The sequence below is a fragment of the Chrysemys picta genome, chromosome 1, assembly GCF_011386835.1.
Source record: "Chrysemys picta bellii isolate R12L10 chromosome 1, ASM1138683v2, whole genome shotgun sequence".
NCBI classification, from domain to species: Eukaryota; Metazoa; Chordata; order Testudines; family Emydidae; genus Chrysemys; species Chrysemys picta.
Genome location: NC_088791.1, coordinates 316754926 through 316767406, shown reverse-complemented (window position 1 = coordinate 316767406; position 12481 = coordinate 316754926). Strand labels below are relative to the sequence as shown.

At 58.6% G+C, this 12481-nt stretch overlaps 1 long non-coding RNA gene across 1 annotated transcript; it reads right to left on the bottom strand.

The window, feature by feature from the left end:
- Positions 1 to 2315: 2315 nt before the first annotated feature.
- On the bottom strand, positions 2316 to 11382 carry LOC135980910 (uncharacterized). The gene is made up of 3 exons (XR_010597840.1): positions 5754 to 11382; positions 5530 to 5621; positions 2316 to 5142 (listed from the first exon to the last, which is right to left on the bottom strand). It is a non-coding gene; the product is annotated as an uncharacterized LOC135980910 (long non-coding RNA).
- Positions 11383 to 12481: the final 1099 nt, after the last annotated feature.

Genomic DNA, 12481 nt, shown 5'->3' with positions numbered 1-12481 from the left:
ATGGGGTTCAGGGGTGGGGTAGGGGGTTGGGGTGCGGGAGGAGGTTAGGACTCCAGCTGGGGGTGTGGGCTCTGGGATGGGGCTGGGGATGACGGGTGGGGGAAGGGGTTCAGTGCTGGGGCAGGCAGTTGGAATGCGGGGGGGGGGTGAGGGCTCCGGCTGGGGGTGTGGGCTCTGGGGTGGGGCTGGGGATGAGGGGCTTGGGGTGCAGGGGAGGATCAGGGCTGGGGTAGGGTGTTGGGATGTTGTGGAAGGGTGCAGACTCTGGGAGGGAATCATAGAGTCATAGAATATCAGGGTTGGAAGAGACCTCAGGAGGTATCTAGTCCAACCCCGTGCTCAAAGCAGGACCAATCCCCAAGCTTGGGTACAGGAGGGGGCTCAGAGCTGGGGCAGGGGGTTGGGGTGCAGGAGGGGTTTTGGAGTGCGGGCTCCGGGTGGTGTTTACCTCAGCCGGTTCCAGGGAAAGGGCGACATGTCCCTTGGCTCCTAGGCGGAGGCGCAGTCAGGCAGCTCTGCATGCTGTCTCCACCCTCAGGTGCCACCCCTGCAGCTCCCATTGGCCGCGGCTCCCCGGCAATGGGAGATGCGGAGCCAGCGCTCAGGGTGGGGGCTGTGCATGGGGCTGCGGCCGTCCCTCCATCTAGGAGCCGAGGGACATGTCGCTGCTTGCGGGGAGACGCGCGGAGCCAGGTAGGGAGCCTGCCAGCCCCACGCCAACCGGACTTTTGACAGCCCAGTCAGCAGTGCTGACCGGAGCCGCCAGGGTCCCTTTTCGAGCGGGTGTTCCGGTCGAAAACCGGACACCTGGCAACCCTAGACAGGATGCTGGCAGCCAGCAAGATTCCTCTACTATTAAAGGTGCAGTGCCCAGAAAAGAGAAGGCCGACATCTCAGTCACATGGCTACACGCGGCCTAGTGCACAGTGAGGAAAGTTGGCCGCACACACTTGGAAATCAGCAGCAGCTTTATTATGCAACAAACAACTCGATGCCATCTTAACTCTGGCCCGTCCTTCTGTGACGCTTGGAAAGGCTCCTATGAGAGGGGGGAAAAAAACCACAGTAAAAACAATGATCTTCAGCTACATATTGATCTTCCAAACTCTCTGTTTCTATCCATCCAGCTTGCAGCTTGCATCTAAACACTCTACACTCATATTAAAGCAACCATCGTTTCCACCGGAAAGGACCACGTTTCCTGCCCCTCTAGGCTTACAGGGGTGTACCCAGGGCCAGCACAACCCATTAGGCAACCTAGGCGGTTGCCTTGGGCGCTAACATTTGGGGGGCGGCGACCGCGGCGGCCGGATCTTCGGCTGCCCCTGTTGTCGTCGGTATTTTGGGGACGGGACCTTCCGCCACCTAGGGCCGCAAAAACACTGGCGGCGCTCCTGAGTGTACCTAGAGCTGTAGTGCACGGCCCGTGTCTGTGCTTACCTCGCTAGTCCTGGAACAGCTCATCGGGAAACAGCACCTCAGCCCTTCTGGCCTGGAATAGGAAGAGGAAGGATTAATCATTCAAACACATCACAGCCCATGTCACCATGGGGCTGAAGGGGTCCTGCTACTCAGACTGCATCAATGGGCACAGAGACCGGACATAATCTGATTCGCTGCAAAGGGACCTAAGAGGAGAAAAACGTAGGGGAGGCAGAGCATCAGCGCCACCCTGTGGTGAGTGGCTTACATGACTAGTTTCTGCCTTACTTTTTTGGAAGAACAATACAAAGTCTTAACTAAGGGGGAACTGTTTCCTTGCAGTGAGCCCAGGACGAATTCCCACCAGAGGGGCTGCTGCTGGGCTAGGGTGTTAACTTGGACCCTGCCTTCCTTTGCAATCCCCAAGCCTCTTCAAGCGCAGTCAATTAGGACTCCAGGAACAGAGGTAGTTGCTTTGGGTAGGTCTACACTTGGGGCTATTTCGACCCTGCTAGCACGGGTGTAACAGCAGTGTAGATGGTGAGGACTGGCTAAGGCAAGTAAAGGGACGCTTGAACCCTATGGCTATGCACCCTACATGCCCATTCAGGGCCTCCCCAGTCTACGCTGCTATATTTAGTAGGGTAGAGTCCTGCCCCTTCCCCGCTGCCAGAGCCTTTCCCCACGGCAGTGAAAGATTCCAGTGGGGAAAGGCTCTGGTGGGGGGAGGCAGTGCGGAATGGCACCGGCAGCTCCCCAAGCTCAGCCTGGCTGCCCTCCCTACCACAGCCTTTCACGTGTAGCTACACGCACCCTACATGCTGATGTAGGTGTAGACAAGGCCTTTGTGTAATAAAGGACAGTGCAGGATGGAAGAGGGACAGGGTCAGGATTTAAGGATCATGGAAGCTTTTTTTTTTTGTTAGCTGCTGTATGGAGATGGCTGCTGTGTTCGTAAAGGGACCCCTGTAGCACAGAAATAGTTCAGGGTCTGGGACAGGGTGTCACATTTTTCCTTGTCCTTCTGCACCTCAAAACTTTTTTTTTTAAAAGGCTACTAGTCAAATCCTGCAGTTGGGAGCCCAGTGTGCAGTGCACACAGCCCAGATACACACCAGGGGTTATTGTAATCAGCGACTGCCCCAAGCCACATCATTCAGCTCTGGCTCCGGATCCAGATCTCAGCGTCCCCAAGTCCACCAGTGCTGGGTTTGGGGTTTCCAGTCTGAGCTCATCTCTCACTGCCATGATCATTTCAAAGCCTCGGCCAACACACTCCAGTGTCCTGAGTCACCGATGCTGCAGGGCTAGAGATCCTCAGCTGGTGGGAATTTGCAGAGCTCCATTGCCGTCCATAGCACTAAGCCAATTTGCACCATCCGAGCAGCTGGTTCTTGGCGTCTGGTACTGACTAGTGAAGGACTAGCTATAGGCATTAGCAGACTGAATCAAACTTGAGTTCCATCCAGTCCAGGAGCCCATCTCTGACAGCAGCCAGCACCCGATGGTTCAGAGGATGCTGTCAGAATCTCACAGTAGCAGCTGTGGAAGAATCTGTCTCCCAGATCAGCTTTCTACAGATCTCTAATAGGCCTTTGTCCTTATTCTCCCCCAAAGCGGAGTGACGTTAGCGCAGCAAGGAACAAAGGTACCTGTTCTAAATAGAGTTCAGCCTGAGAATTAGTCTGAATCCAATATGCTGACAGGCTGAAAAACATGAAGGGCCCAGCCGGCTCTGTAGTGCTCTGCGCTTTCCCAGCCAGCCAGGTCCTTCCTGAAGCCGTTGTTCAGAAAATAGGGGTCTCCTCAGAATCGCCCTGGGCTCATGTGCGCACGGTGGCTGGGGTGGGAGACTCAGTGGGGACAAGAGCCAGAGTCAGTCCAGAGCGACTGTAGGAGAACTACGCTGCGAGCTGGACTGTCCCCGTCCCAGGCAAACCGACAGGCTGCTTTAATGGTTAACGTGGTCTTGCCTCCAGCTTTCCTGTCTTCGTTTTAAGCAATTGTCCCGGCCTCCGGAGAATGTGAATAACTCCCGTAGGCTCGCTGATCACCGGGACCACACTCGCCCGGAGCCTTCCCCTTGCCATCAGCTCCCTCACTCCGTGCCCATAACTCTCCTCCCACAGTCCAGGGACCAGTTATTTTGCCCTTTGCTGTATTTTGTCTAGAGTCTCCTCTGTAAATGTGTGTGTGTGTGTGTGTGAGGGTGGGGGTGGGGGAGGGGTGAGAATTGCCATATGAAAGGTGGTGAGGAGAGAGCTTGTCTCTAGCTCTACAGAGCTTTGATCTCCTTGCTGTGATTCATACCCCTACTGCTGCGGAATAGAGGTGAAGGAGGCATGACCTAGTCTAGTGGCACTAGCCCATTTCAGTCATGAGGACAGAGGTTGCTGTGCTCTGGGTTTATCCTGCCAGCCTGGGGCTGGCCAGTCACTGTACTGTTATGTAATAAGGGTCCCCTGTGGAACGCATAATGAGCTAGCCAAGGTCAAAGGTTACTTGGTCCGTCCTCAGCCATGAATTTTAGCAGGCGGATGCTGCTCCTCCTTGTTTTCTCCTCTTTGTGGACTTTGGCCGTGCCCAGCAGTTCGTGTGTTGGGGGATCAACAAGGAAAAAAGAAGTTTAGCGACAGCAGAGAAAGGGGAACCCTGGATTAGCTTTATTCCAGCTCAATCATCACACCATTAATGATGGAAATGGTCTCTGCTCTGTCCTTTGTAGGGCTCAAAGAACACATTCCCTTCTCCATGGGCCTGGGCCAAAGCCCATTAAAGACAACAGAGAGACTGACTTCTGTGAGCTTTGTTTGGATCAGGCCACCTTGAACAAAGAGGGGTTGGACTCATTCCTGCGTCACTAGGCTTAGCCTATAACCATCTCACTGTCCACTATTTCCTTTGACTGACGGGCTGGTCTCACCCTCACTCAGTTCCCGGACTAAGGAACTGGATCTGGGGAGTTTGTACCCAATATCCCCCACCTCCTCCCTCTTTACATCTGAGGGTCTCTCTGATGAGTCCTTGCTGAGGACTGTCAAGTCATATTGCCCAGGCCTGATCTTCTTTGACTAAACACCAGGAAATACGGGCTTCCAGGGCTCCATCTGTGTCTTTGCATTAACCAGGTGTATCTTCCTGCCTCATTTAACTACCAGGCTCCTCTGATCAGCGAAGCAGCAGAAAAGCTTCCTGACTCAGGATACAGAGTAACTCTGCTGCTCAGTGCAGCATCTGCCAACCTGCCAGCCTTGAGGCCCAGCCTGTGATATGGTTCTGCAGATCCTAGGCTCAGTGCAGATCCTGGCAGCTGCGTGGGAATGTGCCTGAAAGCCGCTTTTGTGAGCCACCCCCACTAACTTGGAGGCCATCTGGCCACTGGGCCAGCCCCCAGCATAAAGCAGAGAAGCCTCGGGGATGCCGCAGCCATGCCCCCTCTCCTGAGGCTGGGAGGAGGGTGGTGTTGGAGCCATTACAACAGGCCGATGGCGCCCATTACAGAAGAGGATCATCACACAGTGGATGACCAAAGTACACAGTACAAATTAGATCCCATTGGTGCCATGACAGGGCCTCTGCGTCCCCATTGCCATCTCCTTGACCCACATCCTGGGACCTCTGCTTCCTCACTGCACTAACCTAAGGATATTACTTACGTTCACGTACCAAGTCCAGGTCTTCTGATCTGGGTCTGTCTGCCGGCGTGCTCGACAGTGCACCCTAGGGAATCAACACAACGGCTCTCCTGTCAATGCTTACATTCTCCAGGGCGAACTTTCAGAGGTTCAGCCTCTCAACAAAGAGAGCAGTTTTCAAGACGTCTCACGGGAAATCAAACTCAGTCACAATCTGGGAAATTACCGAGGGACTGATGGCCGAATGCTACGCTATTTCCACTGTTCCAGAGGGATTTCCTCAGAAGTATCTGGATGATTATGGTTTCAACACAACCCCTGCCTTTTACATAAACCCCAGGCCACCCCACTTACAGGTCAAGAAATGAGGATGCAAGGTGCCCCAGACATACATATGGGGCGCTGCCAGTTGTGAGAATATGGGACTGAGCAACACTCTGCAATCTCAGTTCAACAAGTCAACAAAACTTACCTCAGCAAAGAAGGCAACTGAGGTGAGCGTGTGCTTCTTCCTGCCCCACTTGGGCCTTGGGCCTGAAATCCTTCCCTCTCTCATGTGGGGCTCTGGAACATAAATACCCATGAGTAACAGGGACAGCAAGCTCTACAGAGCAAATCCATACGGCAGATGGTAGAAAGAATAGCTTATACTATCTATCTATCTGTCTATCTATCATTACATGTTAATTCACTTACAGCATCTAGGCCTCCCCATTGTAGCTGAATGGCTCACAGTCAGAAGCTGGGATGTATCTGTTGAGGGGCTGGATTGTAGGATGAGAGTCCATGCACAGGCTCAGGCCAATATCTTCTTATGTCACTGTCCAAAGTCTGGCACTAACATTCATATTCAGGCATCTAAACGAGTGGATTCATTTTCAGAGGAGCTGAACAGCCACGGCTTCGGCAGATTCGAGTGAGAAGTTCTTGGTATTCAGCATTTGAGAAAAGTCAGGCCATTTATTTAGGTGCCTGAGTGCGGCATTGCAGCCTCTGCCATGGGTCGTTTACAATGAATATGGAATCAACATCATCTTGGCACGACAACCAAGTTCAGGATCTAATCGAACTGTATCCTCTCTGTACTGCTGTACGGTTGTGAAACATTGGGACTGCGCCACTCAGAGTGGGCAAAGCTGGAGGCTTTCCACATAAAATGCCAACGTTGTATATTGGGCATAGAGTGGAACGACTTCATTTGTAAAGCAGATGTTTATGGTCGCTCCGGTCTACAGACTACTGGGGCCATTGTCCGCAGATGGCGTCTTATGCTTTTCAGAGGACATGTGGAGAGTATGCCACAAGACCAGGCCTGCACAACATACGGCCCGTGGGGGCCCACTGTGTGGCCCGCAGGGGGATATTAAACCCCACGCACACAAAGTCCCGAGGCTGGCGTGGCGGCGTGTAGTGAGTCGGTGTGGCTCCCCTCCTGCCCAGAAGAGGGAGCACCCTTGCAGGCAGAGGAGTGGGTGGAGCCACCGCCGCCTGTTCCCGTCCCCCGGAAGTCAAGGGGCGGGACAGGAAGTATAAAGGCCGGCCGCCAGAGCTCAGTCAGCCGCCAGCCACTGCAGGAAGCAGACGTGCGGCCGGGAGCTCCCAGCCGGGAGACCTCCGAGGCCCGAGGACAGTACCCTGACTGGCCGGAGCTGCCCCGGACCCGCTATGAGGAGGGCCTGAGCCTTAAATTAACTGTTGTCGGCTCAGCCCCTGCACCGGAGGGCCTGAGCCCCGAACTAACTGTTGTCGGCTCAGCCCCTGCACCAGAGGGCCTGAGTCCGGACTAACTGTGGTCGGCTCAGCCGCTGCACCAGAGGGCCTGAGCCTTAAATTAACTGTTGTCAGCTCAGCCCCTGCACCAGAGGGCCTGAGCCCCGAACTAACTGTTGTCTGCTTAGCCCCTGCACCGGAGGGCCTGAGCCCCGAACTAACTGTTGTCGGCTCAGCCCCTGCACCAGAGGGCCTGAGTCAGAACTAACTGTGGTCGGCTCAGCCCCTGCACCAGAGGGCCTGAGGCTTAAATTAACTGTTGTCGGCTCAGCCCCTGCACCGGAGGGCCTGAGCCCCGAACTAACTGTTGTCAGCTCAGCCCCTGCACCAGAGGGCCTGAGCCCCGAACTAACTGTTGTCGGCTCAGCCCCTGCACTGGAGGGCCTGAGCCCCGAACTAACTGTTGTCGGCTCAGCCCCTGCACCAGAGGGCCTGAGCCTTAAATTAACTGTTGTCAGCTCAGCCCCTGCACCGGAGGGCCTGAGCCCCGAACTAACTGTTGTCGGCTCAGCCCCTGCACCGGAGGGCCTGAGCCTTAAATTAACTGTTGTCAGCTCAGCCCCTGCACCGGAGGGCCTGAGCCCCGAACTAACTGTTGTCGGCTCAGCCCCTGCACCGGAGGGCCTGAGCCCCGAACTAACTGTTGTCGGCTCAGCCCCTGCACCGGAGGGCCTGAGCCCCAAACTAACTGTGGTCGGCTCAGCCCCTGCACCAGAGGGCCTGAGGCTTAAATTAACTGTTGTCGGCTCAGCCCCTGCACCGGAGGGCCTGAGCCCCGAACTAACTGTTGTCAGCTCAGCCCCTGCACCAGAGGGCCTGAGCCCCGAACTAACTGTTGTCGGCTCAGCCCCTGCACCGGAGGGCCTGAGCCCCGAACTAACTGTTGTCGGCTCAGCCCCTGCACCAGAGGGCCTGAGCCTTAAATTAACTGTTGTCGGCTCAGCCCCTGCACCGGAGGGCCTGAGCCCCGAACTAACTGTTGTCGGCTCAGCCCCTGCACCAGACGGCCTGAGCCCCGAACTAACTGTTGTCGGCTCAGCCCCTGCACTGGAGGGCCTGAGCCTTAAATTAACTGTTGTCGGCTCAGCCCCTGCACTGGAGGGCCTGAGGCTTAAATTAACTGTTCTCAGCTCAGCCCCTGCACCGGAGGGCCTGAGCCCCGAACTAACTGTTGTCGGCTCAGCCCCTGCACCAGAGGGCCTGAGCCCCGAACTAACTGTTGTCGGCTCAGCCCCTGCACCGGAGGGCCTGAGCCCCGAACTAACTGTTGTCGGCTCAGCCCCTGCACCAGAGGGCCTGAGCCTTAAATTAACTGTTGTCGGCTCAGCCCCTGCACCGGAGGGCCTGAGCCCCGAACTAACTGTTGTCGGCTCAGCCCCTGCACTGGAGGGCCTGAGCCTTAAATTAACTGTTGTCGGCTCAGCCCCTGCACTGGAGGGCCTGAGGCTTAAATTAACTGTTCTCAGCTCAGCCCCTGCACCGGAGGGCCTGAGCCCCGAACTAACTGTTGTCGGCTCAGCCCCTGCACCAGAGGGCCTGAGCCCCGAACTAACTGTTGTCGGCTCAGCCCCTGCACCGGAGGGCCTGAGCCCCGAACTAACTGTTGTCGGCTCAGCCCCTGCACCAGAGGGCCTGAGCCTTAAATTAACTGTTGTCGGCTCAGCCCCTGCACCGGAGGGCCTGAGCCCCGAACTAACTGTTGTCGGCTCAGCCCCTGCACCAGACGGCCTGAGCCCCGAACTAACTGTTGTCGGCTCAGCCCCTGCACTGGAGGGCCTGAGCCTTAAATTAACTGTTGTCGGCTCAGCCCCTGCACTGGAGGGCCTGAGGCTTAAATTAACTGTTCTCAGCTCAGCCCCTGCACCGGAGGGCCTGAGCCCCGAACTAACTGTTGTCGGCTCAGCCCCTGCACCAGAGGGCCTGAGCCCCGAACTAACTGTTGTCGGCTCAGCCCCTGCACCGGAGGGCCTGAGCCTTAAAATAACTGTTGTCAGCTCAGCCCCTGCACCGGAGGGCCTGAGCCCCGAACTAACTGTTGTCGGCTCAGCCCCTGCACCGGAGGGCCTGAGCCCCGAACTAACTGTTGTCGGCTCAGCCCCTGCACCAGAGGGCCTGAGCCCCGAACTAACTGTTGTCTGCTCAGCCCCTGCACCGGAGGGCCTGAGCCCCGAACTAACTGTTGTCGACTCAGCCCCTGCACCAGAGGGCCTGAGCCCCGAAATAACTGTTGTCGGCTCAGCCCCTGCACCAGAGGGCCTGAGCCTTAAATTAACTGTTGTCGGCTCAGCCCCTGCACCGGAGGGCCTGAGCCCCGAACTAACTGTTGTCGGCTCAGCCCCTGCACCAGAGGGCCTGAGCCTTAAATTAACTGTTGTCGGCTCAGCCCCTGCACCGGAGGGCCTGAGCCCCGAACTAACTGTTGTCAGCTCAGCCCCTGCACCAGAGGGCCTGAGCCCCGAACTAACTGTTGTCGGCTCAGCCCCTGCACCGGAGGGCCTGAGCCCCGAACTAACTGTTGTCGGCTCAGCCCCTGCACCAGAGGGCCTGAGCCTTAAATTAACTGTTGTCGGCTCAGCCCCTGCACCGGAGGGCCTGAGCCCCGAACTAACTGTTGTCGGCTCAGCCCCTGCACCAGACGGCCTGAGCCCCGAACTAACTGTTGTCGGCTCAGCCCCTGCACTGGAGGGCCTGAGCCTTAAATTAACTGTTGTCGGCTCAGCCCCTGCACTGGAGGGCCTGAGGCTTAAATTAACTGTTCTCAGCTCAGCCCCTGCACCGGAGGGCCTGAGCCCCGAACTAACTGTTGTCGGCTCAGCCCCTGCACCAGAGGGCCTGAGCCCCGAACTAACTGTTGTCGGCTCAGCCCCTGCACCGGAGGGCCTGAGCCCCGAACTAACTGTTGTCGGCTCAGCCCCTGCACCAGAGGGCCTGAGCCTTAAATTAACTGTTGTCGGCTCAGCCCCTGCACCGGAGGGCCTGAGCCCCGAACTAACTGTTGTCGGCTCAGCCCCTGCACTGGAGGGCCTGAGCCTTAAATTAACTGTTGTCGGCTCAGCCCCTGCACTGGAGGGCCTGAGGCTTAAATTAACTGTTCTCAGCTCAGCCCCTGCACCGGAGGGCCTGAGCCCCGAACTAACTGTTGTCGGCTCAGCCCCTGCACCAGAGGGCCTGAGCCCCGAACTAACTGTTGTCGGCTCAGCCCCTGCACCGGAGGGCCTGAGCCCCGAACTAACTGTTGTCGGCTCAGCCCCTGCACCAGAGGGCCTGAGCCTTAAATTAACTGTTGTCGGCTCAGCCCCTGCACCGGAGGGCCTGAGCCCCGAACTAACTGTTGTCGGCTCAGCCCCTGCACCAGACGGCCTGAGCCCCGAACTAACTGTTGTCGGCTCAGCCCCTGCACTGGAGGGCCTGAGCCTTAAATTAACTGTTGTCGGCTCAGCCCCTGCACTGGAGGGCCTGAGGCTTAAATTAACTGTTCTCAGCTCAGCCCCTGCACCGGAGGGCCTGAGCCCCGAACTAACTGTTGTCGGCTCAGCCCCTGCACCAGAGGGCCTGAGCCCCGAACTAACTGTTGTCGGCTCAGCCCCTGCACCGGAGGGCCTGAGCCTTAAAATAACTGTTGTCAGCTCAGCCCCTGCACCGGAGGGCCTGAGCCCCGAACTAACTGTTGTCGGCTCAGCCCCTGCACCGGAGGGCCTGAGCCCCGAACTAACTGTTGTCGGCTCAGCCCCTGCACCAGAGGGCCTGAGCCCCGAACTAACTGTTGTCTGCTCAGCCCCTGCACCGGAGGGCCTGAGCCCCGAACTAACTGTTGTCGACTCAGCCCCTGCACCAGAGGGCCTGAGCCCCGAAATAACTGTTGTCGGCTCAGCCCCTGCACCAGAGGGCCTGAGCCTTAAATTAACTGTTGTCGGCTCAGCCCCTGCACCGGAGGGCCTGAGCCCCGAACTAACTGTTGTCGGCTCAGCCCCTGCACCAGAGGGCCTGAGCCTTAAATTAACTGTTGTCGGCTCAGCCCCTGCACCGGAGGGCCTGAGCCCCGACCTAACTGTTTTCGGCTCAGCCCCTGCACCAGAGGGCCTGAGCCCTGAACTAACTGTTGTCTGCTCAGCCCCTGCACCGGAGGGCCTGAGCTCCGAACTAACTGTTGTCGGCTCAGCCCCTGCACCAGAGGGCCTGGGCCCCGAACTAACTGTTGTCGGCTCAGCCCCTGCACCGGAGGGCCTGAGCCTTAAATTAACTGTTGTCAGCTCAGTCCCTGCACCAGAGGGCCTGAGCCTTGAACTCACGGTCGCCTGCTCAGCCCCTGTCTGAGGGCCTGAGCCCTGAGCTAGCTGTCGGTTTTGCTCCTCCCCTGCACCGGAGGACCAGAGCTTCTAAACTAACTGGCTGTTTACTTCCAGCAGTAGTGAGTCGGTGTGGCTCCCCTCCCGCCCAGGAGGGTTGAGACCCGGCACGGACCTATTACACGGCGCTTCCTGGGGCAGCTCCTGGTGGCGTGCCTGCCCGCCGACAGGAGCCAGCAATGCGGGACAAGGGGATGGAGCCCTCGCGTGCCGCCGCCGCGCCTCAACCCCCCCCCGCCCCAAGTAGGACACGGAGCCCGCGCGCGCCGCTGCCCCTCCCCACTGCCCCAAGCGGGACACGGGCACGGAGCCCTCACTCCGTCCACCCCAGCGGGACACAGGGCTCTACCACCGCCCCCGTCCTGAGCGCTTTTTGGCCTACTCCCCGCCCCTGGGACTCCTTCCCCATCCAACCCCCCGCGTTCCTTGATGCCCCCCCCGGGATCCCTGCCCCATCCACCCCCTTGCCTGTCCCCTGACTGCCCTCCGCCGCCCCATCCACCTCCTCTCCTGATTCCCCATCCAACCACCCCTTCTCCCTGTCCCCTGACCACCCTTGGAACCCCTGCCCCTGACTGCCTCCCACCGCCCCATCCAACCCCTGCTCCTTCCTGACTGCCCCCCGGTACCCTTGCCCCCATTCAATCCCCCTGTTCCCTGCCATCTGACTGCCCCGACCCCTATCCAGCCCCCCACCACCCCTCTGAACTCCCCTGCCCTCTATCCAGCACCCCTCCCTGCTCCCTTACCGCGCTGCCTGGAGGTGGGTGGCAGCGCTACAGCCGCGCCGCTCGGCTGGAGCCGGGCCACGCTGCCACCGTGCAGTGCCTGGAACACCGGGTCAGTCTGAGCTTGCAGCCCCCCCGCTTCCCGCCAATCAGCTGTTCGCGCAGGAAGCCTGGGAGGGCTGAGAAGCAAGCGGCGGGTTCGTGCTCAGGCCCAGGGAGGCAGAGCGGAGGTGAGCTGGGGCGGGGAGCGGTTCCCCTGCGCGCCCCTCCCCCAGGGGTACCTGCTGTGGCGCGGACGGCTCCCCCCACCCGAGCTCACCTCCGCTCCGTCTCCGCCTCCCTGGGCTTGAGCACGAAGCCGCCGCCTGCTTCTCTGCCCTCCCAGGCTTCCCGCGCGAACAGCTGATTCGCGGGAAGCGGGGGGGAAGGGGGAGAAGCGGGGCAGAGTGTTCAGAGGCGGAGTGGAGGTGAGCTGGGGCCGGGGAGCGGGGCGGAGAGCTGGAGCACCCATGGGGTCGGCTCTTAAGGCACCACTTTTGCATAATGTGCTCAGGGGGATCAGCTGCTCCCTCTGCTCCCA